General features: G+C 45.2%; 1 protein-coding gene across 2 annotated transcripts in view; it reads left to right on the top strand.

The window, feature by feature from the left end:
* Positions 1-5,985: 5,985 nt before the first annotated feature.
* Positions 5,986-23,252, top strand: part of NLGN2 (neuroligin 2) — a 215,868-nt gene continuing 198,601 nt past the window's right edge. Inside the window, exon 1 of one of the 2 annotated variants that reach the window (XM_063449816.1) lies at positions 5,986-6,288. The gene's annotated coding sequence lies outside the window, so the exon portion shown is untranslated. The remainder of the gene's footprint in view (positions 6,289-23,252) is intronic. The other variant, XM_063449817.1, reaches the window with a different exon arrangement.

Below are 23,252 nucleotides of genomic sequence, written 5' to 3'. Positions count from 1 at the left end.
CCTGATGAATATAATTTGAAAAATCCATGATGCCTGCATACTCCGACCTCTTTCAGAACTTACCATGAGGTGAAATGAATGTTTGTTGTCTGGTAGGATCCACAAATTTGCGAGTAAGCGGAGGCCAGAAAGACCAATTTGTATGACTGTTTGACTGACCACATCACCCCGCCAAGCCACATTAAAGAATGCCATTGTCCAAATGGCCACCTCATTAAATTATACTAAAAGGGACGGTAAAGGGGCTCGTTTATAAGGCGTGGACATCAGGAAGACAGGCCAGTCAGTCAATCAGGGCTGTTTATATGCCAAACAATGCTGAAACAAGTGCTGCTCATTAAATTCATTCATTAAAGGGTTACTTCAACACATGTAGTGGGGACCCTGGTGCAAGAAAGTTTTTTGCCTCCCCCCCCCCCTCCACCCCTTCCAGTAAAAGTGTGGCCAAACGGTAGATCCCCATTTGTCGAACAACTCCCACATAGTGGCGGATCCAGAGACTGATCTCGGGAGGGGCACTTGAAGATTATTTAAAGAAATAATCCAGGCACAATAACCACTACAGTTTACTTTACAGTAGTAGTTATGGTGCCAGTATCCCATACCAGAGTAAGTAGTCAAACCGTTTAACAACAGTTTGACAACTTACCTGAGGTCAATCTACCCATCAACTCCTATACTGACAGCTATTTACCCATCACCCCCTATACTGACAGCTATTTACCCATCACCCCCCTATACTGACAGCTATTTGCCCATCACCCCCCTATACTGACAGCTATTTACCCATCACCCCCCTATACTGACAGCTATTTACCCATCACCCCCTATACTGACAGCTATTTACCCATCACCCCCCTATACTGACAGCTATTTGCCCATCACCCCCCTATACTGACAGCTATTTACCCATCACCCCCCTATACTGACAGCTATTTACCCATCACCCCCTATACTGACAGCTATTTACCCATCACCCCCTATACTGACAGCTATTTACCCATCACCCCCCTATACTGACAGCTATTTACCCATCACCCCCCAATACTGACGGCTATTTACCCATCACCCCCCCCCCCATACTGACAGCTATTTACCCATCACCCCCCTATACGGACAGCTATTTACCCATCACCCCCCCTATACTGACAGCTATTTACCCATCACCCCCCCTATACTGACAGCTATTTACCCATCACCCCCCTATACTGACAGCTATTTACCCATCACCCCCCTATACTGACAGCTATTTACCCATCACCCCCTATACTGACAGCTATTTACCCATCACCCCCCTATACTGACAGCTATTTACCCATCACCCCCCATACTGACAGCTATTTACCCATCACCCCCCCTATACTGACAGCTATTAACCCATCACCCCCCTGTACTGACAGCTATTTACCCATCACCCCCCATACTGACAGCTAGTTACCCATCACCCCCCATACTGACAGCTATTTACCCATCACCCCCCCTTTACTGACAGCTATTTACCCATCACCCCCCTATACTGACAGCTATTTACCCATCACCCCCCTATACTGACAGCTTTTTACCCATCACCCCCCTATACTGACAGCTATTTACCCATTACCCCCCCTATACTGACAGCTATTTACCCATCACCCCCCTATACTGACAGCTATTTACCCATTACCCCCCCTATACTGACAGCTATTTACCCATCACCCCCCTATACTGACAGCTATTTACCCATCACCCCCCCCTATACTGACAGCTATTTACCCATCACCCCCCCTATACTGACAGCTATTTACCCATCATCCCCCTATACTGACAGCTATTTACCCATCACCCCCTATACTGACAGCTATTTACCCATCACCCCCCCCTATACTGACAGCTATTTACCCATCACCCCCCCTTTACTGACAGCTATTTACCCATCACCCCCCTATACTGACAGCTATTTACCCATCACCCCCTATACTGACAGCTATTTACCCATCACCCCCCTATACTGACAGCTATTTACCCATTACCCCCCTATACTGACAGCTATTTACCCATCACCCCCCTATACTGACAGCTATTTACCCATCACCCCCCCTATACTGACAGCTATTTACCCATCACCCCCCTATACTGACAGCTATTTACCCATCACCCCCTATACTGACAGCTATTTACCCATCACCCCCCCTATACTGACAGCTATTTACCCATCACCTCCCTATACTGACAGCTATTTACCCATCACCCCTCTATACTGACAGCTATTTACCCATCACCTCCCTATACTGACAGCTATTTACCCATCACCCCACTATACTGACAGCTATTTACCCATCACCCCACTATACTGACAGCTATTTACCCATCACCCCCCTATACTGACAGCTATTTACCCATCACCCCCTATACTGACAGCTATTTACCCATCACCCCCTATACTGACCGCTATTTACCCATCACCCCCCTATACTGACAGCTATTTACCCATCACCCCCCTATACTGACAGCTATTTACCCATTACCCCCTATACTGACAGCTATTTACCCATCACCCCCTATACTGACAGCTATTTACCCATCACCCCCCCTATACTGACAGCTATTTACCCATCACCCCCCCTATACTGACAGTTATTTACCCATCACCCCCTATACTGACAGCTATTTACCATTACCCCCTATACTGACAGCTATTAACCCATCACCCCCCCTATACTGACAGCTATTTACCCATCATCCCCCTATACTGACAGCTATTTACCCATCACCCCCCCAATACTGACAGCTATTTACCCATCACCTCCCTATACTGACAGCTATTTACCCATCACCTCCCTATACTGACAGCTATTTACCCATCACCCCCCTATACTGACAGCTATTTACCCATCACCCTCCCTATACTGACAGCTATTTACCCATCACCCCCTATACTGACAGCTATTTACCCATCACCCCCTATACTGACAGCTATTTACCCATCACCCCCTATACTGACAGCTATTTACCCATCACCCCCCTATACTGACAGCTATTTACCCATCACCCCCCTTATACTGACGGCTATTTACCCATCACCCCCTATACTGACAGCTATTTACCAATCCCCCCTATACTGACAGCTATTTACCCATCACCCCCTATACTGACAGCTATTTACCCATCACCCCCCATACTGACAGCTATTTACCCATCACCCCCCATACTGACAGCTATTTACCCATCACCTCCCTATACTGACAGCTATTTACCCATCACCCCCCTATACTGACAGGTATTTACCCATCACCCCCCCCTATACTGACAGCAATTTACCCATCACCCCCCTATACTGACAGCTATTTACCAATCCCCCCTATACTGACAGCTATTTACCCATCACCCCCTATACTGACAGCTATTTACCCATCACCCCCCTATACTATTTACCCATCACCCCCCTATACTGACAGCTATTTACCCATCACCCCCCCTTTACTGACAGCTATTTACCCATCACCCCCCTATACTGACAGCTATTTACCCATCACCCCCCTATACTGACAGCTATTTACCCATCACCCCCCTATACTGACAGCTATTTACCCATCACCCCCCTATACTGACAGCTATTTACCCATCACCCCCCATACTGACAGCTATTTACCCATCACCCCCCTATACTGACAGCTATTTACCCATCACCCCCCCTATACTGACAGCTATTTACCCATCACCCCCCTATACTGACAGCTATTTACCCATCACCCCCCATACTGACAGCTATTTACCCATCACCCCCCTATACTGACAGCTATTTACCCATCACCCCCCCATACTGACAGCTATTTACCCATCACCCCCCTATACTGACAGCTATTTACCCATCACCCCCCTATACTGACAGCTATTTACCCATCACCCCCCTATACTGACAGCTATTTACCCATCACCCCCCCTATACTGACAGCTATTTACCCATCACCACCCCTATACTGACAGCTATTTACCCATCACCCCCCCCTATACTGACAGCTATTTACCCATCACCCCCCCTATACTGACAGCTATTTACCCATCACCCCCATACTGGCAGCTATTTACCCATCACCCCCCATACTGACAGCTATTTACCAATCACCCCCCTATACTGACAGCTATTTACCCATCACCCCCCCTATACTGACAGCTATTTACCCATCACCCCCCCTATACTGACAGCTATTTACCCATCACCCCCTATACTGACAGCTATTTACCCATCACCCCCTATACTGACAGCTATTTACCCATCACCCCCCTATACTGACAGCTATTTACCCATCACCCCCTATACTGACAGCTATTTACCCATCACCCCCCTATACTGACAGCTATTTACCCATCACCCCCACTATACTGACAGCTATTTACCCATCACCCCCCCTATACTGACAGCTATTTACCCATCACCCCCCCATCACCCCCCCTATACTGACAGCTATTTACCCATCACCCCCCCATCACCCCCCCTATACTGACAGCTATTTACCCATCACCCCCTATACTGACAGCTATTTACCCCCCCCTATACTGACAGCTATTTACCCATCACCCCCTATACTGACAGCTATTTACCCATCACCCCCTATACTGACAGCTATTTACCCATCACCCCCCCTATACTGACAGCTATTTACCCATCACCCCCCCTATACTGACAGCTATTTACCCATCACCCCCTATACTGACAGCTATTTACCCATCACCCCCTATACTGACAGCTATTTACCCATCACCCCCCCTATACTGACAGCTATTTACCCATCACCCCCCTATACTGAAAGCTATTTACCCATCACCCCCTATACTGACAGCTATTTACCCATCACCCCCCTATACTGACAGCTATTTACCCATCACCCCCCTATACTGACAGCTATTTACCCATTACCCCCCCTATACTGACAGCTATTTACCCATTACCCCCCCTATACTGACAGCTATTTACCCATCACCCCCCTATACTGACAGCTATTTACCCATCACCCCCTATACTGACAGCTATTTACCCATCACCCCCCTATACTGACAGCTATTTACCCATCACCCCCCTATACTGACAGCTATTTACCCATCACCCTCCCTATACTGACAGCTATTTACCCATCACCCCCCTATACTGACAGCTATTTACCCATCACCCCTCTATACTGACAGCTATTTACCCATCACCCCCTATACTGACAGCTATTTACCCATCACCCCCTATACTGACAGCTATTTACCCATCACCCCCTATACTGACAGCTATTTACCCATCACCCCCCTATACTGACAGCTATTTACCCATCACCCCCCTATACTGACAGCTATTTACCCATCACCCCCTATACTGACAGCTATTTACCCATCACCCCCCTATACTGACAGCTATTTACCCATCACCCCCCTATACTGACAGCTATTTACCCATCACCCCCCTATACTGACAGCTATTTACCCATCACCCCCCTATACTGACAGCTATTTACCCATCACCCCCCCTATACTGACAGCTATTTACCCATCACCCCCCCATACTGACAGCTATTTACCCATCACCCCCCTATACTGACAGCTATTTACCCATCACCCCCTATACTGACAGCTATTTACCCATCACCCCCCTATACTGACAGCAATTTACCCATCACCCCCCTATACTGACAGCTATTTACCCATCACCCCCCTATACTGACAGCTATTTACCCATCACCCCCCTATACTGACAGCTATTTACCCATCACCCCCCTATACTGACAGCTATTTACCCATCACCCCCCCTATACTGACAGCTATTTACCCATCACCCCCCTATACTGACAGCTATTTACCCATCACCCCCCCTATACTGACAGCTATTTACCCATCACCCCCTATACTGACAGCTATCTACCCATCACCCCCCCTATACTGACAGCTATTTACCCATCACCCCCCTATACTGACAGCTATTTACCCATCACCCCCCTATAAATTAGGGTTAAATCCCCACCACCTAGAGATGATGTCATAAGATGAAGACAGGGTGTAAATTGATGGGAGTTCCCTAAACTCCCCCATGATCCCAAGCCCTGACAAAGGCTCCCTTCTCTACTCCCCCCAAATTCCTCCCCCTGTAGACAATCTGCATCCTTCTCTCTCTCTCCCTCTCTTCCTCCCTCTCTCCCTCTCTCCCTCCCTCCTCTTCTACAAAATGGTTTTCCTTCAGCTCCAGAGAAGAAAGCTGAGCCTGTGAGCTGGATACATTGTATCTCCAGGAAGGTGTGCAATCATTCCATCTCTGTATCCCTCGCCATCTCCAAGGTAGGTAGCAGCCAGAGAGAGCCATTTTATGCTTTGATTGTGCTAGCCATCCAGCCATCCAGCTAGCCAGCTAGCCGAGCCCAGGCTCCATGATCACAGAGGGCTTTTCTTTCTCACACAGAGATTGTTTGTGACCCAGATTGATAAAGCAATCTCTGCCATGGCAATGTGCTGGGCTGGGGGGATTGGGGAATTTAACCCTAAGCTGCCTGCTTTGCATATGACAGGGGGTTATTATGATTGCACCTGCCCCCTCCCCTTCCCTTCTTGCCATATACTGCAGTGTTTAAACACTTGTAGCTGCCCCCCCCGGGGGGAGGGGGGTCCCTGGCTGGGGGCTGCTGGATTGCAGTCATTTTGGGATTTTTTTCTGGTGACCACAGATTAATTGCCCTCTCCCTGGATACCCAGCCAGTGCTGTGGGAATTTAATGTATAGGTGACTGGATGACCACCTGCCCCCCCTCTCCATCCTCTACCTGCAAGCAATATCCTCCTATTGAGATCCCCTGAGAATCAGCTTCCTCTGCACTCAGCCTGGGAGGGGGATGGGAGATACTGCAGCCCTTATAGAATTCATTTTAATTCAATTATATACCGCAGCTCATCTATAGAGCACACCTAAGGCAGATCCGGCACACCGTGCCATGTATACGGGGAGCTCGTCCCTGCTCACGATATCTAGCACACACTCCTATTATACACACAGCAATAGCTCTCAATGCAAAAATTCATCGATTTCTTACACATGTCTTCGTACAGCGAACGCCAGGCGCTAGAGCGGGCACTATTGGTAAAAATGGGGTCTCTGCAACCCACATGTGGAATGTATTTAGGATTTATGATAAAGGCATGAGTACTGTATGGCAAAGGAGGAGAGTACCAGCAAGGCGCCAACGTATTGTGGGCCTTTGTGGGACACGGGGGGTTAAACCTGAGTGTTAAATAACGGTGATTCCCAAGAAATACTAAACAATATATTATGTACGCCCGTAGACATAGTCTCCTGTGTGCGTGCGCTATAAATGGCTGTTACTCTCTGGACGTACTGCCAGCGTGCGGTAGAGCCTATGGTTTCTCTATAGTTCGCCAGAGGAGCGATCCGGTAACGGATGGTGGTAGCGCGATGTGGTTACCTTGTATCTAACATACGGTTTGCATAATTTGATTTTAAACGACTGGAGCGCTGATTAATGTATGTGGCTTAGTCACCATAACTGTCCCTCTATACAGTATGTTTTTATATAGTTATTTTTTTAAGCTATTTCGTCTAATTTGTTAATTACGGAAACCCATTGTGTCCTCAGAGCTGTGCTTTCCTGAAAGGTGTCTGATTATTCCCACTCAGAGTTTGTCTGGTGTTTGAGAACCCAAATATAATTCCATTTAACGTATTGCCTTCATCTTGTGAGATTGTGTATCCTTGTTTATAGTTCAGTAAAGAGAGTGGTTCCCTATAAGCGGGCTGGCCATGTCCAGTGGTTATGGTGTGTCCTGTGCAAGCTTAAAACAAGCCTTTTTAGTTTGGTGATTCAGCCTCTAGTTTACACCTAATTGCAGTCTAGATTCCCAAGTCCTCAATATGGCATTGGTGGCTCGAGATATGGATGTGGAGATTACGGCAGTACCAGGAGTAATGCAGGGGATCATAGTCTCCAGTATTGTGAACTGAATGGGCAATATTGGGGGCCAGTCTCACATTAATCTGCTTTATGAGTGCCTTGGTCTGTTGGTAGACACCATCAGTTATGTCAGTTATAGAGTCTGCCCTTGTAGGTGTAGAACATGAGTTTGGGATACTATAGCGAAATTATAGCAGTTTGCCATGAAGATATCTTGGATCACAAATCACGGGTCCACTCTGAGCTTCACTGTGCTTCCTGTCGATATGTGGGATTTCTGGAATGAAATGGCTTCCTTTGGTTTGCAAATACGATGAAAGTGGACCTGTTCTTAGTAATATTTTTGCGCAGGTCGATAAATATCTAAATGGTCGCTAAATGTTTGCAGTTGACTGTGCTAGATTTAAAATTTTTATCCAATATTTTAGATTGTATGTCTGGCTAACCAAACTTTTATTAAATTACATTAACTCCCCCTGTGTCACGATGTGAGGCAGGACTTTCTAGCCCAGTGCCCATCCTGTATTAAACATGGTGCCAGCGTTCACGGTCCATTTTGGGGTACCAGTATCAGGATATCAGTGCCAGGACTCAGGTACCACTTCCAGCATTGGGGTAGCAATATCAGGATATCAGTGCCAGGACTCAGGTATCACTTCCAGCATTGGGGTAGCAGTATCAGGATATCAGTGCCAGGACTCAGGTACCACTTCCAGCATTGGGGTAGCAATATCAGGATATCAGTGCCAGGACTCAGGTATCACTTCCAGCATTGGGGTACCAGTATCAGGATATCAGTGCCAGGACTCAGGTATCCCTTCCAGCATTGGGGTACCAGTATCAGGATATCAGTGCCAGGACTCAGGTATCACTTCCAGCATTGGGGTACCAGTATCAGGTTATCAGTGCCAGGACTCAGGTATCCCTTCCAGCATTGGGGTAGCAGTATCAGGATACCAGTGCCAGGACTCAGGTATCACTTCCAGCATTGGGGTACCAGTATCAGGATATCAGTGTCAGGACTCAGGTACCACTTCCAGCATTGGGGTACCAGTATCAGGATATCAGTGCCAGGACTCAGGTATCACTTCCTGCATTGGGGTAGCAGTATCAGGATATCAGTGCCAGGACTCAGGTACCACTTCCAGCATTGGGGTACCAGTATCAGGATATCAGTGCCAGGGCTCAGGTACCACTTCCAGCATTGGGGTACCAGTATCAGGATATCAGTGCCAGGACTCAGGTATCACTTCCAGCATTGGGGTACCAGTATCAGGATATCAGTGCCAGGACTCAGGTATCACTTCCAGCATTGGGGTACCAGTATCAGGATATCAGTGCCAGGACTCAGGTATCACTTCCAGCATTGGGGTACTAGTATCAGGATATCAGTGCCAGGACTCAGGTACCACTTCCAGCATTGGGGTACCAGTATCAGGATATCAGTGCCAGGACTCAGGTATCACTTCCAGCATTGGGGTACCAGTATCAGGTTATCAGTGCCAGGACTCAGGTATCCCTTCCAGCATTGGGGTAGCAGTATCAGGATATCAGTGCCAGGACTCAGGTATCACTTCCAGCATTGGGGTACCAGTATCAGGTTATCAGTGCCAGGACTCAGGTATCACTTCCAGCATTGGGGTAGCAGTATCAGGATATCAGTGCCAGGACTCAGGTACCACTTCCTGCATTGGGGTAGCAGTATCAGGATATCAGTGCCAGGACTCAGGTACCACTTCCAGCATTGGGGTAGCAGTATCAGGATATCAGTGTCAGGACTCAGGTATCACTTCCAACATTGGGGTAGCAGTATCAGGATATCAGTGTCAGGACTCAGGTACCACTTCCAGCATTGGGGTACCAGTATCAGGATATCAGTGAAAGGACTCAGGTACCACTTCCAGCATTGGGGTAGCAGTATCAGGTTATCAGTGCCAGGACTCAGGTACCACTTCCAGCATTGGGGTAGCAGTATCAGGTTATCAGTGCCAGGACTCAGGTACCACTTCCAGCATTGGGGTACCAGTATCAGGATATCAGTGTCAGGACTCAGGTACCACTTCCAGCATTGGGGTACCAGTATCAGGATATCAGTGTCAGGACTCAGGTATCACTTCCAGCATTGGGGTACCAGTATCAGGATATCAGTGCCAGGACTCAGGTACCACTTCCAGCATTGGGGTACCAGTATCAGGATATCAGTGTCAGGACTCAGGTACCACTTCCAGCATTGGGGTAGCAGTATCAGGATATCAGTGTCAGGACTCAGGTATCACTTCCAGCATTGGGGTAGCAGTATCAGGTTATCAGTGCCAGGACTCAGGTATCACTTCCAGCATTGGGGTAGCAGTATCAGGATATCAGTGCCAGGACTCAGGTACCACTTCCAGCATTGGGGTACCAGTATCAGGATATCAGTGCCAGGACTCAGGTATCCCTTCCAGCATTGGGGTAGCAGTATCAGGATATCAGTGCCAGGACTCAGGTACCACTTCCAGCATTGGGGTAGCAGTATCAGGATATCAGTGCCAGGGCTCAGGTACCACTTCCTGCATTGGGGTACCAGCATCAGGATATCAGTGCCAGGACTCAGGTACCACTTCCAGCATTGGGGTACCAGTATCAGGATATCAGTGTCAGGACTCAGGTATCACTTCCAGCATTGGGGTACCAGTATCAGGATATCAGTGCCAGGACTCAGGTACCACTTCCAGCATTGGGGTACCAGTATCAGGATATCAGTGTCAGGACTCAGGTACCACTTCCAGCATTGGGGTAGCAGTATCAGGATATCAGTGTCAGGACTCAGGTATCACTTCCAGCATTGGGGTAGCAGTATCAGGTTATCAGTGCCAGGACTCAGGTATCACTTCCAGCATTGGGGTAGCAGTATCAGGATATCAGTGCCAGGACTCAGGTACCACTTCCAGCATTGGGGTACCAGTATCAGGATATCAGTGCCAGGACTCAGGTATCCCTTCCAGCATTGGGGTAGCAGTATCAGGATATCAGTGCCAGGACTCAGGTACCACTTCCAGCATTGGGGTAGCAGTATCAGGATATCAGTGCCAGGACTCAGGTATCACTTCCAGCATTGGGGTAGCAGTATCAGGTTATCAGTGCCAGGACTCAGGTATCACTTCCAGCATTGGGGTAGCAGTATCAGGATATCAGTGCCAGGACTCAGGTACCACTTCCAGCATTGGGGTACCAGTATCAGGATATCAGTGCCAGGACTCAGGTATCCCTTCCAGCATTGGGGTAGCAGTATCAGGATATCAGTGCCAGGACTCAGGTACCACTTCCAGCATTGGGGTAGCAGTATCAGGATATCAGTGCCAGGACTCAGGTACCACTTCCAGCATTGGGGTACCAGTATCAGGATATCAGTGCCAGGACTCAGGTATCCCTTCCAGCATTGGGGTAGCAGTATCAGGATATCAGTGCCAGGACTCAGGTACCACTTCCAGCATTGGGGTAGCAGTATCAGGATATCAGTGTCAGGACTCAGGTACCACTTCCAGCATTGGGGTACCAGTATCAGGATATCAGTGCCAGGACTCAGGTACCACTTCCAGCATTGGGGTACCAGTATCAGGATATCAGTGTCAGGACTCAGGTACCACTTCCAGCATTGGGATAGCAGTATCAGGTTATCAGTGCCAGGACTCAGGTACCACTTCCAGCATTGGGGTAGCAGTATCAGGATATCAGTGTCAGGACTCAGGTATCACTTCCAGCATTGGGGTACCAGTATCAGGATATCAGTGCCAGGACTCCGGTATCACTTCCAGCATTGGGGTAGCAGTATCAGGATATCAGTGTCAGGACTCAGGTACCACTTCCAGCATTGGGGTACCAGTATCAGGATATCAGTGTCAGGACTCAGGTATCACTTCCAGCATTGGGGTACAAGTATCAGGATATCAGTGCCAGGACTCAGGTATCACTTCCAGCATTGGGGTACCAGTATCAGGATATCAGTGAAAGGACTCAGGTATCACTTCCAGCATTGGGGTACCAGTATCAGGATATCAGTGTCAGGACTCAGGTATCACTTCCAGCATTGGGGTAGCAGTATCAGGATATCAGTGCCAGGACTCAGGTACCACTTCCAGCATTGGGGTAACAGTATCAGGATATCAGTGTCAGGACTCAGGTATCACTTCCAGCATTGGGGTACCAGTATCAGGATATCAGTGCCAGGACTCAGGTATCACTTCCAGCATTGGGGTAGCAGTATCAGGATATCAGTGCCAGGACTCAGGTATCACTTCCAGCATTGGGGTACCAGTATCAAGATATCAGTGCCAGGACTCAGGTATCACTTCCAGCATTGGGGTACCAGTATCAGGATATCAGTGCCAGGACTCAGGTATCACTTCCAGCATTGGGGTACCAGTATCAGGATATCAGTGAAAGGACTCAGGTATCACTTCCAGCATTGGGGTACCAGTATCAGGATATCAGTGCCAGGACTCAGGTACCACTTCCAGCATTGGGGTACCAGTATCAGGGTACTGGTGCCAGGACTCAGGTACCAGTATCATATCTCAGCTTTCAGTGTCAGGATTTGGGTTCCAGTTCCAAGGCTTGAATTCCAGTAGCAGGATTTTGGTAGTTGTTGTGCCACTACCAAGACTTGGTGCCAGTTCCAGTCCTCTGGTGCCAGTTCCATGTTTTGAGTGCCAGTTCCAGTCCTCTGGTGCCAGTTCCATATTTTGAGTGCCAGTTCCAGGATTTGGGTGACAGTTCCAGTCCTCTGGTTCCAGTTCCATGTTTTGAGTGCCAGTTCCAGTCCTCTGGTGCCAGTTCCATATTTTGAGTGACAGTTCCAGGATTTGGGTGACAGTCCCAGTCCTCTGGTTCCAGTTCCATGTTTTTACTGCCAGTTCCAGTCCTAGTATCTGGTTCTGTGTGTTTCACTTTGAAAGCAGTATCCTGGGGTTTAGAGAGTCTTTGCTGTGTTCTTCTCCCAGGCAGAGGTCTATCCCTCAGCCACGTCCAGACACTTTCACAAGGAAACCAGCAAAGGATTTATCCACTTTTGGAGGACTCCATCCGTTCCAGCTGCCATTATCAGGACCAACAATCTATGTATGTAAACATATGAATATCATTCTGACAGCCCTTATTTCCTAAAAACTGAGCGTGATAAAAGGAAGATTCCAAACAAGATACCGCTGCAGCACTCTGTAGTAGTTATGGTTGCAGTTGTGCCCTTTAAACCGTCTCATTGGCTTAGAGCGACCAGCTGACACTGTCAGCCAATGAGCTGGTCCTATACTGCGAGAGTTAGCTCAGAAGCTTCTGACTCTTCTGGTTACCGAAAGGAGGCTGGGAGCGGTGCCCAGCAGACCCCAGGTAAGAAGATATACCGTATGTGACGGAGCCCCTATACTTGGTATCTCCGCCAAGTATCCCCTCTCCTCTGGCACAGGTTAGCTCCAGTGATTAAAGCTCAGTCACCAAGTGTCAGCCAAGGATTGATGGAGGGTAACACACTTTATTCAACAAATCGCACATATGTATACAGGTATTCCCAACAGGGGGTCATCAAACCAAAGATACAATCCCACCCCATTGTCTGGGACATAAATAAATGATCCTGCTTTTAAATAAAGTAACTACTAGACACCAATGCAGCTTACAACAGTGTCCCTAAAACAGAGTACCCCATAGATTATCCCCAAGAACTATACATCCACGGACAGCTCAGGTTTAGAGGTGCAAGCTTGGATTGGAGGTGTCTAGCCTGAGTTTTGGCCGGCCCGCAACTTTCCTCCCATCCGATGCAGAGTTCCAGGCAGTTTGGTATCAAGTCCCGGTCTCATATAATGGTTCTCGGAGGCCTGTAGAAAGTAGCTTCTTCAAGACCTTGGTGTCGCTGGACTTCATAACCTCCCTAACCTCCCCTCCAAATAGCGTTCAGGTTGGTGCTCTTGGAACTGAGTGATACCCACTTAAAATTTCACCTGATTGCGGTATTCTTCCAATCCGTTGTACAGTTCTGTGATGTGTCTAGTTACCTCCCGGTCAAGCGATGTGTACCCCATTCAGCCTCAAGGATTGTCCTGAAAGCTAGGCTCCCTTATGTCGTGTAGAGTCCTGGCAGAGCATGGAGGGGCAAAGCTCTCTTGTGGAGGAGTTGGTCCGGAGTCCAGCACTAGTTGTTAAAGTGACCTGGTCAATCCGTCGCACTGTTCTTAAAGGACTTTCCTGGCACTATAACAACTACAGTGTGCTGGAGTGATTGAGATGCTTGAAGTATTAATTTCAAGCCTGGAAATTCACTATATAGTATACAATGTCTGCATGGAAACAGTTTTGTCGCACGTTCTCAGTGCCTAAAATTCACATGAAGGGAGCCTGGCGGGATCTAATAACTAGTGTTCTATTACAGGGTACCACAATGGAGGCAGCTACCAAACAGCAGTACGCAAATAAAGATAACTATAGCAAGGAATGTCCTAATGACTGCCGTGGGGAAATAAACACAGACACGTATTACCAGCGAAAAGATGCACAGTGGGCTTTTAATTTTCACTTTTTATTTCACGGTTTGGAACCGTATATGGAATTAAAATCTTCAATAATAAATTCAGTGTGCCGGTTTCTTTCCGGGACCATGTTCCCTGACATGGCACAATCCCTTCCAATCTTCCTTTTAAATCATGAAGGGGTAGGTAGTCTGATTAAGGAATCACTTTATCGCCATGACAACATCAATATTCACATTTCACACTGACCGCGGATATATTTCCACTAATCTTGAGGAGCTCTGGGTATTTCTGAGTGAACCAGTGGTATTTGGAAAGTGTGTTTCATTCCATATACTCACGTTTCCATCTCCAACAAAAAAAGTACGTCATGCAGAATATTGTCACCTTCAACATCTTGAAACCTGTATATAAACCTTTTAATTGCCGGTCTCCAAAATGTTACTGAAAGAAATGCTCTGATTATGTAAACAACACCCCTGATACCAATGCCAAGTCAAACCCAACCATTTTTTGTGGGACCGTAGTTGAATTCACAAACTGGGGATATTCCGCAAAAAACATATGTGAGGAAGGCTGAATTTGATGGACGCAAGTCTCTTTTCAGCTATGTAACTATGTAACTATGTAACTATGTAACTATGTTTAGTGAATAATCCTACTAGTATTTTCATTTCCTGCTTTTAAGCAATAAGATGCATGAAAAACATGGTTTCATCCAGTCTAAATATATTACCTAAATACATTATTATATACCCTGAGCAGGGCTGGTTAGTTAGTAGTCTGGCTGTCGTATTAACGGTTATAGAATAGAGAATAGGTGTTATATACCCTGAGCGGGGCTGGTTAGTTAGTAGTCTGGCTGCTGTATTAATGGTTAAAGAATAGGTGTTATATACCCTGAGCAGGGCTGGTTAGTTAGTAGCCTGGCTGTCGTATTAATGGTTATAGAATAGAGAATAGGTGTTATATACCCTGAGCGGGGCTGGTTAGTTAGTAGCCTGGCTGTCGTATTAATGGTTATAGAATAGAGAATAGGTGTTATATACCCTGAGCGGGGGCTGGTTAGTTAGTAGTCTGGCTGTCGTATTAATGGTTATAGAATAGAGAATAGGTGTTATATACCCTGAGCGGGGCTGGTTAGTTAGTAGTCTGGCTGTCGTATTAATGGTTATAGAATAGAGAATAGGTGTTATATACCCTGAGCGGGGGCTGGTTAGTTAGTAGTTTGGCTGTCGTATTAATGATTATAGAATAGAGAATAGGTGTTATATACCATGAGCGGGGCTGGTTAGTTAGTAGTTTGGCTGTCGTATTAATGGTTATAGAATAGAGAATAGGTGTTATATACCATGAGCGGGGCTGGTTAGTTAGTAGTCTGGCTGTCGTATTAATGGTTATAGAATAGAGAATAGGTGTTATATACCCTGAGCGGGGCTGGTTAGTTAGTAGTCTGGCTGTCGTATTAATGGTTATAGAATAGAGAATAGGTATTATATACCCTGAGCGGGGCTGGTTAGTTAGTAGTCTGGCTGTCGTATTAACGGTTATAGAATAGAGAATAGGTGTTATATACCCTGAGCGGGGCTGGTTAGTTAGTAGTCTGGCTGTCATATTAATGGTTATAGAATAGAGAATAGGTGTTATATACCCTGAGTGGGGCTGGTTAGTTAGTAGTCTGGCTGTCGTATTAATGGTTATAGAATAGAGAATAGGTGTTATATACCCTGAGCGGGGGCTGGTTAGTTAGTAGTCTGGCTGTCGTATTAATAGTTATAGTATAGAGAATAGGTGTTATATACCCTGAGCGGGGGCTGGTTAGTTAGTAGTCTGGCTGTCGTATTAATGGTTATAGAATAGAGAATAGGTGTTATATACCCTGAGCGGGGCTGGTTAGTTAGTAGTCTGGCTGTCGTATTAATGGTTATAGAATAGAGAATAGGTGTTATATACCCTGAGCAGGGCTGGTTAGTTAGTAGTCTGGCTGTCGTATTAATGGTTATAGAATAGAGAATAGGTGTTATATACCCTGAGCGGGGCTGGTTAGTTAGTAGTCTGGCTGTCGTATTAATGGTTATAGAATAGAGAATAGGTGTTATATACCATGAGCGGGGCTGGTTAGTTAGTAGTCTGGCTGTCGTATTAATGGTTATAGAATAGAGAATAGGTGTTATATACCCTGAGCGGGGCGGGTTAGTTAGTAGTCTGGCTGTCATATTAATGGTTATAGAATAGAGAATAGGTGTTATATACCCTGAGCGGGGGCTGGTTAGTTAGTAGTCTGGCTGTCGTATTAATAGTTATAGAATAGAGAATAGGTGTTATATACCCTGAGCGGGGCTGGTTAGTTAGTAGTCTGGCTGTCGTATTAATGGTTATAGAATAGAGAATAGGTGTTATATACCCTGAGCGGGGCTGGTTAGTTAGTAGTCTGGCTTTCATATTAATGGTTATAGAATAGAGAATAGGTATTATATACCCTGAGCGGGGCGGGTTAGTTAGTAGTCTGGCTGTCGTATTAATAGTTATAGAATAGAGAATAGGTGTTATATACCCTGAGCGGGGCTGGTTAGTTAGTAGTCTGGCTGTCGTATTAATGGTTATAGAATAGAGAATAGGTGTTATATACCCTGAGCGGGGCTGGTTAGTTAGTAGTCTGGCTTTCATATTAATGGTTATAGAATAGAGAATAGGTATTATATACCCTGAGCGGGGCTGGTTAGTTAGTAGTCTGGCTGTCATATTAATGGTTATAGAATAGAGAATAGGTGTTATATACCATGAGCGGAGCTGGTTAGTTAGTAGTCTGGCTGTCGTATTAATGGTTATAGAATAGAGAATAGGTGTTATATACCATGAGCGGGGCTGGTTAGTTAGTAGTCTGGCTGTCGTATTAATGGTTATAGAATAGAGAATAGGTGTTATATACCCTGAGCGGGGCTGGTTAGTTAGTAGTCTGGCTGTCATATTAATGGTTATAGAATAGAGAATAGGTGTTATATACCATGAGCGGGGCTGGTTAGTTAGTAGTCTGGCTGTCGTATTAATGGTTATAGAATAGAGAATAGGTGTTATATACCCTGAGCGGGGCGGGTTAGTTAGTAGTCTGGCTGTCGTATTAATTTTTATAGAATAGAGAATAGGTGTTATATACCATGAGCGGGGCGGGTTAGTTAGTAGTCTGGCTGTCGTATTAATGGTTATAGAATAGAGAATAGGTGTTATATACCATGAGCGGGGCTGGTTAGTTAGTAGTCTGGCTGTCGTATTAATGGTTATAGAATAGAGAATAGGTGTTATATACCCTGAGCGGGGCTGGTTAGTTAGTAGTCTGGCTGTCGTATTAATGGTTATATAATAGAGAATAGGTGTTATATACCATGAGCGGGGCTGGTTAGTTAGTAGTCTGGCTGTCGTATTAATGGTTATAGAATAGAGAATAGGTGTTATATACCCTGAGCGGGGCTGGTTAGTTAGTAGTCTGGCTGTCGTATTAATGGTTATAGAATAGAGAATAGGTATTATATACCCTGAACGGGGCGGGTTAGTTAGTAGTCTGGCTGTCGTATTAATGGTTATAGAATAGAGAATAGGTGTTATATACCCTGAGCGGGGCTGGTTAGTTAGTAGTCTGGCTGTCTATTAATGGTTATAGAATAGAGAATAGGTGTTATATACCCTGAGCGGGGCTGGTTAGTTAGTAGTCTGGCTGTCGTATTAATGGTTATAGAATAGAGAATAGGTATTATATACCCTGAGCGGGGCTGGTTAGTTAGTAGTCTGGCTGTCGTATTAATGGTTATAGAATAGAGAATAGGTGTTATATACCCTGAGCGGGGCTGGTTAGTTAGTAGTCTGGCTGTCGTATTAATGGTTATAGAATAGAGAATAGGTGTTATATACCCTGAGCGGGGCTGGTTAGTTAGTAGTCTGGCTGTCGTATTAATGGTTATAGAATAGAGAATAGGTGTTATATACCCTGAGCGGGGCTGGTTAGTTAGTAGTCTGGCTGTCGTATTAATGGTTATAGAATAGAGAATAGGTGTTATATACCCTGAGCGGGGCTGGTTAGTTAGTAGTCTCGCTGTCATATTAATGGTTATAGAATAGAGAATAGGTATTAAATACCCTGAGCGGGGCTGGTTAGTTAGTAGTCTGGCTGGCGTATTAATGGTTATAGAATAGAGAATAGGTGTTATATACCCTGAGCGGGGCTGGTTAGTTAGTAGTCTGGCTGTCGTATTAATGGTTATAGAATAGAGAATAGGTGTTATATACCCTGAGCGGGGGCTGGTTAGTTAGTAGTCTGGCTGTCGTATTAATGGTTATAGAATAGAGAATAGGTATTATATACCCTGAGCGGGGCTGGTTAGTTAGTAGTCTGGCTGGCGTATTAATGGTTATAGAATAGAGAATAGGTGTTATATACCCTGAGCGGGGCTGGTTAGTTAGTAGTCTGGCTGTCGTATTAATGGTTATAGAATAGAGAATAGGTGTTATATACCCTGAGCGGGGCGGGTTAGTTAGTAGTCTGGCTGTCGTATTAATGGTTATAGAATAGAGAATAGGTGCTATATACCCTGAGCGGGGCTGGTTAGTTAGTAGTCTGGCTGTCGTATTAATGGTTATAGAATAGAGAATAGGTATTATATACCCTGAGCGGGGGCTGGTTAGTTAGTAGCCTGGCTGTCGTATTAATGGTTATAGAATAGAGAATAGGTGTTATATACCCTGAGCGGGGCTGGTTAGTTAGTAGTCTGGCTGTCGTATTAACGGTTATAGAATAGAGAATAGGTGTTATATACCCTGAGCGGGGGCTGGTTAGTTAGTAGCCTGGCTGTCGTATTAATGGTTATAGAATAGAGAATAGGTGTTATATACCCTGAGCGGGGCTGGTTAGTTAGTAGTCTGGCTGTCGTATTAATGGTTATATAATAGAGAATAGGTGTTATATACCATGAGCGGGGCTGGTTAGTTAGTAGTCTGGCTGTCGTATTAATGGTTATAGAATAGAGAATAGGTGTTATATACCCTGAGTGGGGCTGGTTAGTTAGTAGCCTGGCTGTCGTATTAATGGTTATAGAATAGAGAATAGGTGTTATATACCCTGAGCGGGGCTGGTTAGTTAGTAGTCTGGCTGTCGTATTAATGGTTATATAATAGAGAATAGGTGTTATATACCATGAGCGGGGCTGGTTAGTTAGTAGTCTGGCTGTCGTATTAATGGTTATAGAATAGAGAATAGGTGTTATATACCCTGAGTGGGGCTGGTTAGTTTGTAGTCTGGCTGTCGTATTAATGGTTATAGAATAGAGAATAGGTGTTATATACCCTGAGCGGGGCTGGTTAGTTAGTAGTCTGGCTGTCGTATTAATGGTTATAGAATAGAGAATAGGTATTAAATACCCTGAGCGGGGCTGGTTAGTTAGTAGTCTGGCTGTCGTATTAATGGTTATAGAATAGAGAATAGGTGTTATATACCCTGAGCGGGGCTGGTTAGTTAGTAGTCTGGCTGTCGTATTAATGGTTATATAATAGAGAATAGGTGTTATATACCATGAGCGGGGCTGGTTAGTTAGTAGTCTGGCTGTCGTATTAATGGTTATAGAATAGAGAATAGGTGTTATATACCCTGAGCGGGGGCTGGTTAGTTAGTAGTCTGGCTGCTGTATTAATGGTTAAAGAATAGGTGTTATATACCCTGAGCGGGGGCTGGTTAGTTAGTAGTCTGGCTGTCGTATTAATGGTTATAGAATAGAGAATAGGTGTTATATACCCTGAGCGGGGCTGGTTAGTTAGTAGTCTGGCTGTCGTATTAACGGTTATAGAATAGAGAATAGGTATTATATACCCTGAGCGGGGCTGGTTAGTTAGTAGTCTGGCTGTCGTATTAATGGTTATAGAATAGAGAATAGGTGTTATATACCCTGAGCGGGGGCTGGTTAGTTAGTAGTCTGGCTGTCGTATTAATGGTTATAGAATAGAGAATAGGTGTTATATACCCTGAGCGGGGCTGGTTAGTTAGTAGCCTGGCTGTCGTATTAATGGTTATAGAATAGAGAATAGGTATTATATACCCTGAGCGGGGGCTGGTTAGTTAGTAGTTTGGCTGTCGTATTAATGGTTATAGAATAGAGAATAGGTGTTATATACCCTGAGCGGGGCTGGTTAGTTAGTAGTCTGGCTGTCGTATTAATGGTTATAGAATAGAGAATAGGTATTATATACCCTGAGCGGGGCTGGTTAGTTAGTAGTCTGGCTGTCGTATTAATGGTTATAGAATAGAGAATAGGTGTTATATACCCTGAGCGGGGGCTGGTTAGTTAGTAGTCTGGCTGTCGTATTAATGGTTATAGAATAGAGAATAGGTGTTATATACCCTGAGCGGGGCTGGTTAGTTAGTAGCCTGGCTGTCGTATTAATGGTTATAGAATAGAGAATAGGTGTTATATACCATGAGCGGGGCTGGTTAGTTAGTAGTCTGGCTGTCGTATTAATGGTTATAGAATAGAGAATAGGTGTTATATACCCTGAGCGGGGCTGGTTAGTTAGTAGTCTGGCTGTCGTATTAATGGTTATAGAATAGAGAATAGGTGTTATATACCCTGAGCGGGGCTGGTTAGTTAGTAGTCTGGCTGTCGTATTAATGGTTATAGAATAGAGAATAGGTATTAAATACCCTGAGCGGGGCTGGTTAGTTAGTAGTCTGGCTGTCGTATTAATGGTTATAGAATAGAGAATAGGTGTTATATACCCTGAGCGGGGCTGGTTAGTTAGTAGTCTGGCTGTCGTATTAATGGTTATATAATAGAGAATAGGTGTTATATACCATGAGCGGGGCTGGTTAGTTAGTAGTCTGGCTGTCGTATTAATGGTTATAGAATAGAGAATAGGTGTTATATACCCTGAGCGGGGGCTGGTTAGTTAGTAGTCTGGCTGCTGTATTAATGGTTAAAGAATAGGTGTTATATACCCTGAGCGGGGGCTGGTTAGTTAGTAGTCTGGCTGTCGTATTAATGGTTATAGAATAGAGAATAGGTGTTATATACCCTGAGCGGGGCTGGTTAGTTAGTAGTCTGGCTGTCGTATTAACGGTTATAGAATAGAGAATAGGTATTATATACCCTGAGCGGGGCTGGTTAGTTAGTAGTCTGGCTGTCGTATTAATGGTTATAGAATAGAGAATAGGTGTTATATACCCTGAGCGGGGGCTGGTTAGTTAGTAGTCTGGCTGTCGTATTAATGGTTATAGAATAGAGAATAGGTGTTATATACCCTGAGCGGGGCTGGTTAGTTAGTAGCCTGGCTGTCGTATTAATGGTTATAGAATAGAGAATAGGTATTATATACCCTGAGCGGGGGCTGGTTAGTTAGTAGTTTGGCTGTCGTATTAATGGTTATAGAATAGAGAATAGGTGTTATATACCCTGAGCGGGGCTGGTTAGTTAGTAGTCTGGCTGTCGTATTAATGGTTATAGAATAGAGAATAGGTATTATATACCCTGAGCGGGGCTGGTTAGTTAGTAGTCTGGCTGTCGTATTAATGGTTATAGAATAGAGAATAGGTGTTATATACCCTGAGCGGGGGCTGGTTAGTTAGTAGTCTGGCTTTCGTATTAATGGTTATAGAATAGAGAATAGGTGTTATATACCCTGAGCGGGGCTGGTTAGTTAGTAGCCTGGCTGTCGTATTAATGGTTATAGAATAGAGAATAGGTGTTATATACCATGAGCGGGGCTGGTTAGTTAGTAGTCTGGCTGTCGTATTAATGGTTATAGAATAGAGAATAGGTGTTATATACCCTGAGCGGGGCTGGTTAGTTAGTAGCCTGGCTGTCGTATTAATGGTTATAGAATAGAGAATAGGTATTATATACCCTGAGCGGGGGCTGGTTAGTTAGTAGTTTGGCTGTCGTATTAATGGTTATAGAATAGAGAATAGGTGTTATATACCCTGAGCGGGGCTGGTTAGTTAGTAGTCTGGCTGTCGTATTAATGGTTATAGAATAGAGAATAGGTATTATATACCCTGAGTGGGGCTGGTTAGTTAGTAGTCTGGCTGTCGTATTAATGGTTATAGAATAGAGAATAGGTGTTATATATCCTGAGTGGGGCTGGTTAGTTAGTAGTCTGGCTGTCGTAATAATGGTTATAGAATAGAGAATAGGTGTTATATACCCTGAGCGGGGCTGGTTAGTTAGTAGTCTGGCTATCGTATTAATGGTTATAGAATAGAGAATAGGTATTCTATACCCTGAGCGGGGCGGGTTAGTTAGTAGTCTGGCTGTCGTATTAATGGTTATAGAATAGAGAATAGGTATTATATACCCTGAGCGGGGCTGGTTAGTTAGTAGTTTGGCTGTCATATTAATGGTTATAGAATAGAGAATAGGTGTTATATACCCTGAGCGGGGCGGGTTAGTTAGTAGTCTGGCTGTCGAATTAATGGTTATAGAATAGAGAATAGGTGTTATATACCCTGAGCGGGGCTGGTTAGTTAGTAGTCTGGCTGTCGTATTAATGGTTATAGAATATAGAATAGGTGTTATATACCCTTAGCGGGGCTGGTTAGTTAGTAGTCTCGCTGTCATATTAATGGTTATAGAATAGAGAATAGGTATTATATACCCTGAGCGGGGCTGGTTAGTTAGTAGTCTGGCTGTCGTATTAATGGTTATAGAATAGAGAATAGGTGTTATATACCCTGAGTGGGGCGGGTTAGTTAGTAGTCTGGCTGTCGTATTAATGGTTATAGAATAGAGAATAGGTGTTATATACCCTGAGCAGGGCTGGTTAGTTAGTAGTCTGGCTGTCGTATTAATGGTTATAGAATAGAGAATAGG

The sequence above is a fragment of the Pelobates fuscus genome, chromosome 3 (assembly GCF_036172605.1).
Source record: "Pelobates fuscus isolate aPelFus1 chromosome 3, aPelFus1.pri, whole genome shotgun sequence".
Taxonomy (NCBI): domain Eukaryota; kingdom Metazoa; phylum Chordata; class Amphibia; order Anura; family Pelobatidae; genus Pelobates; species Pelobates fuscus.
This window is presented reverse-complemented; position numbering and strand designations above follow the sequence as displayed.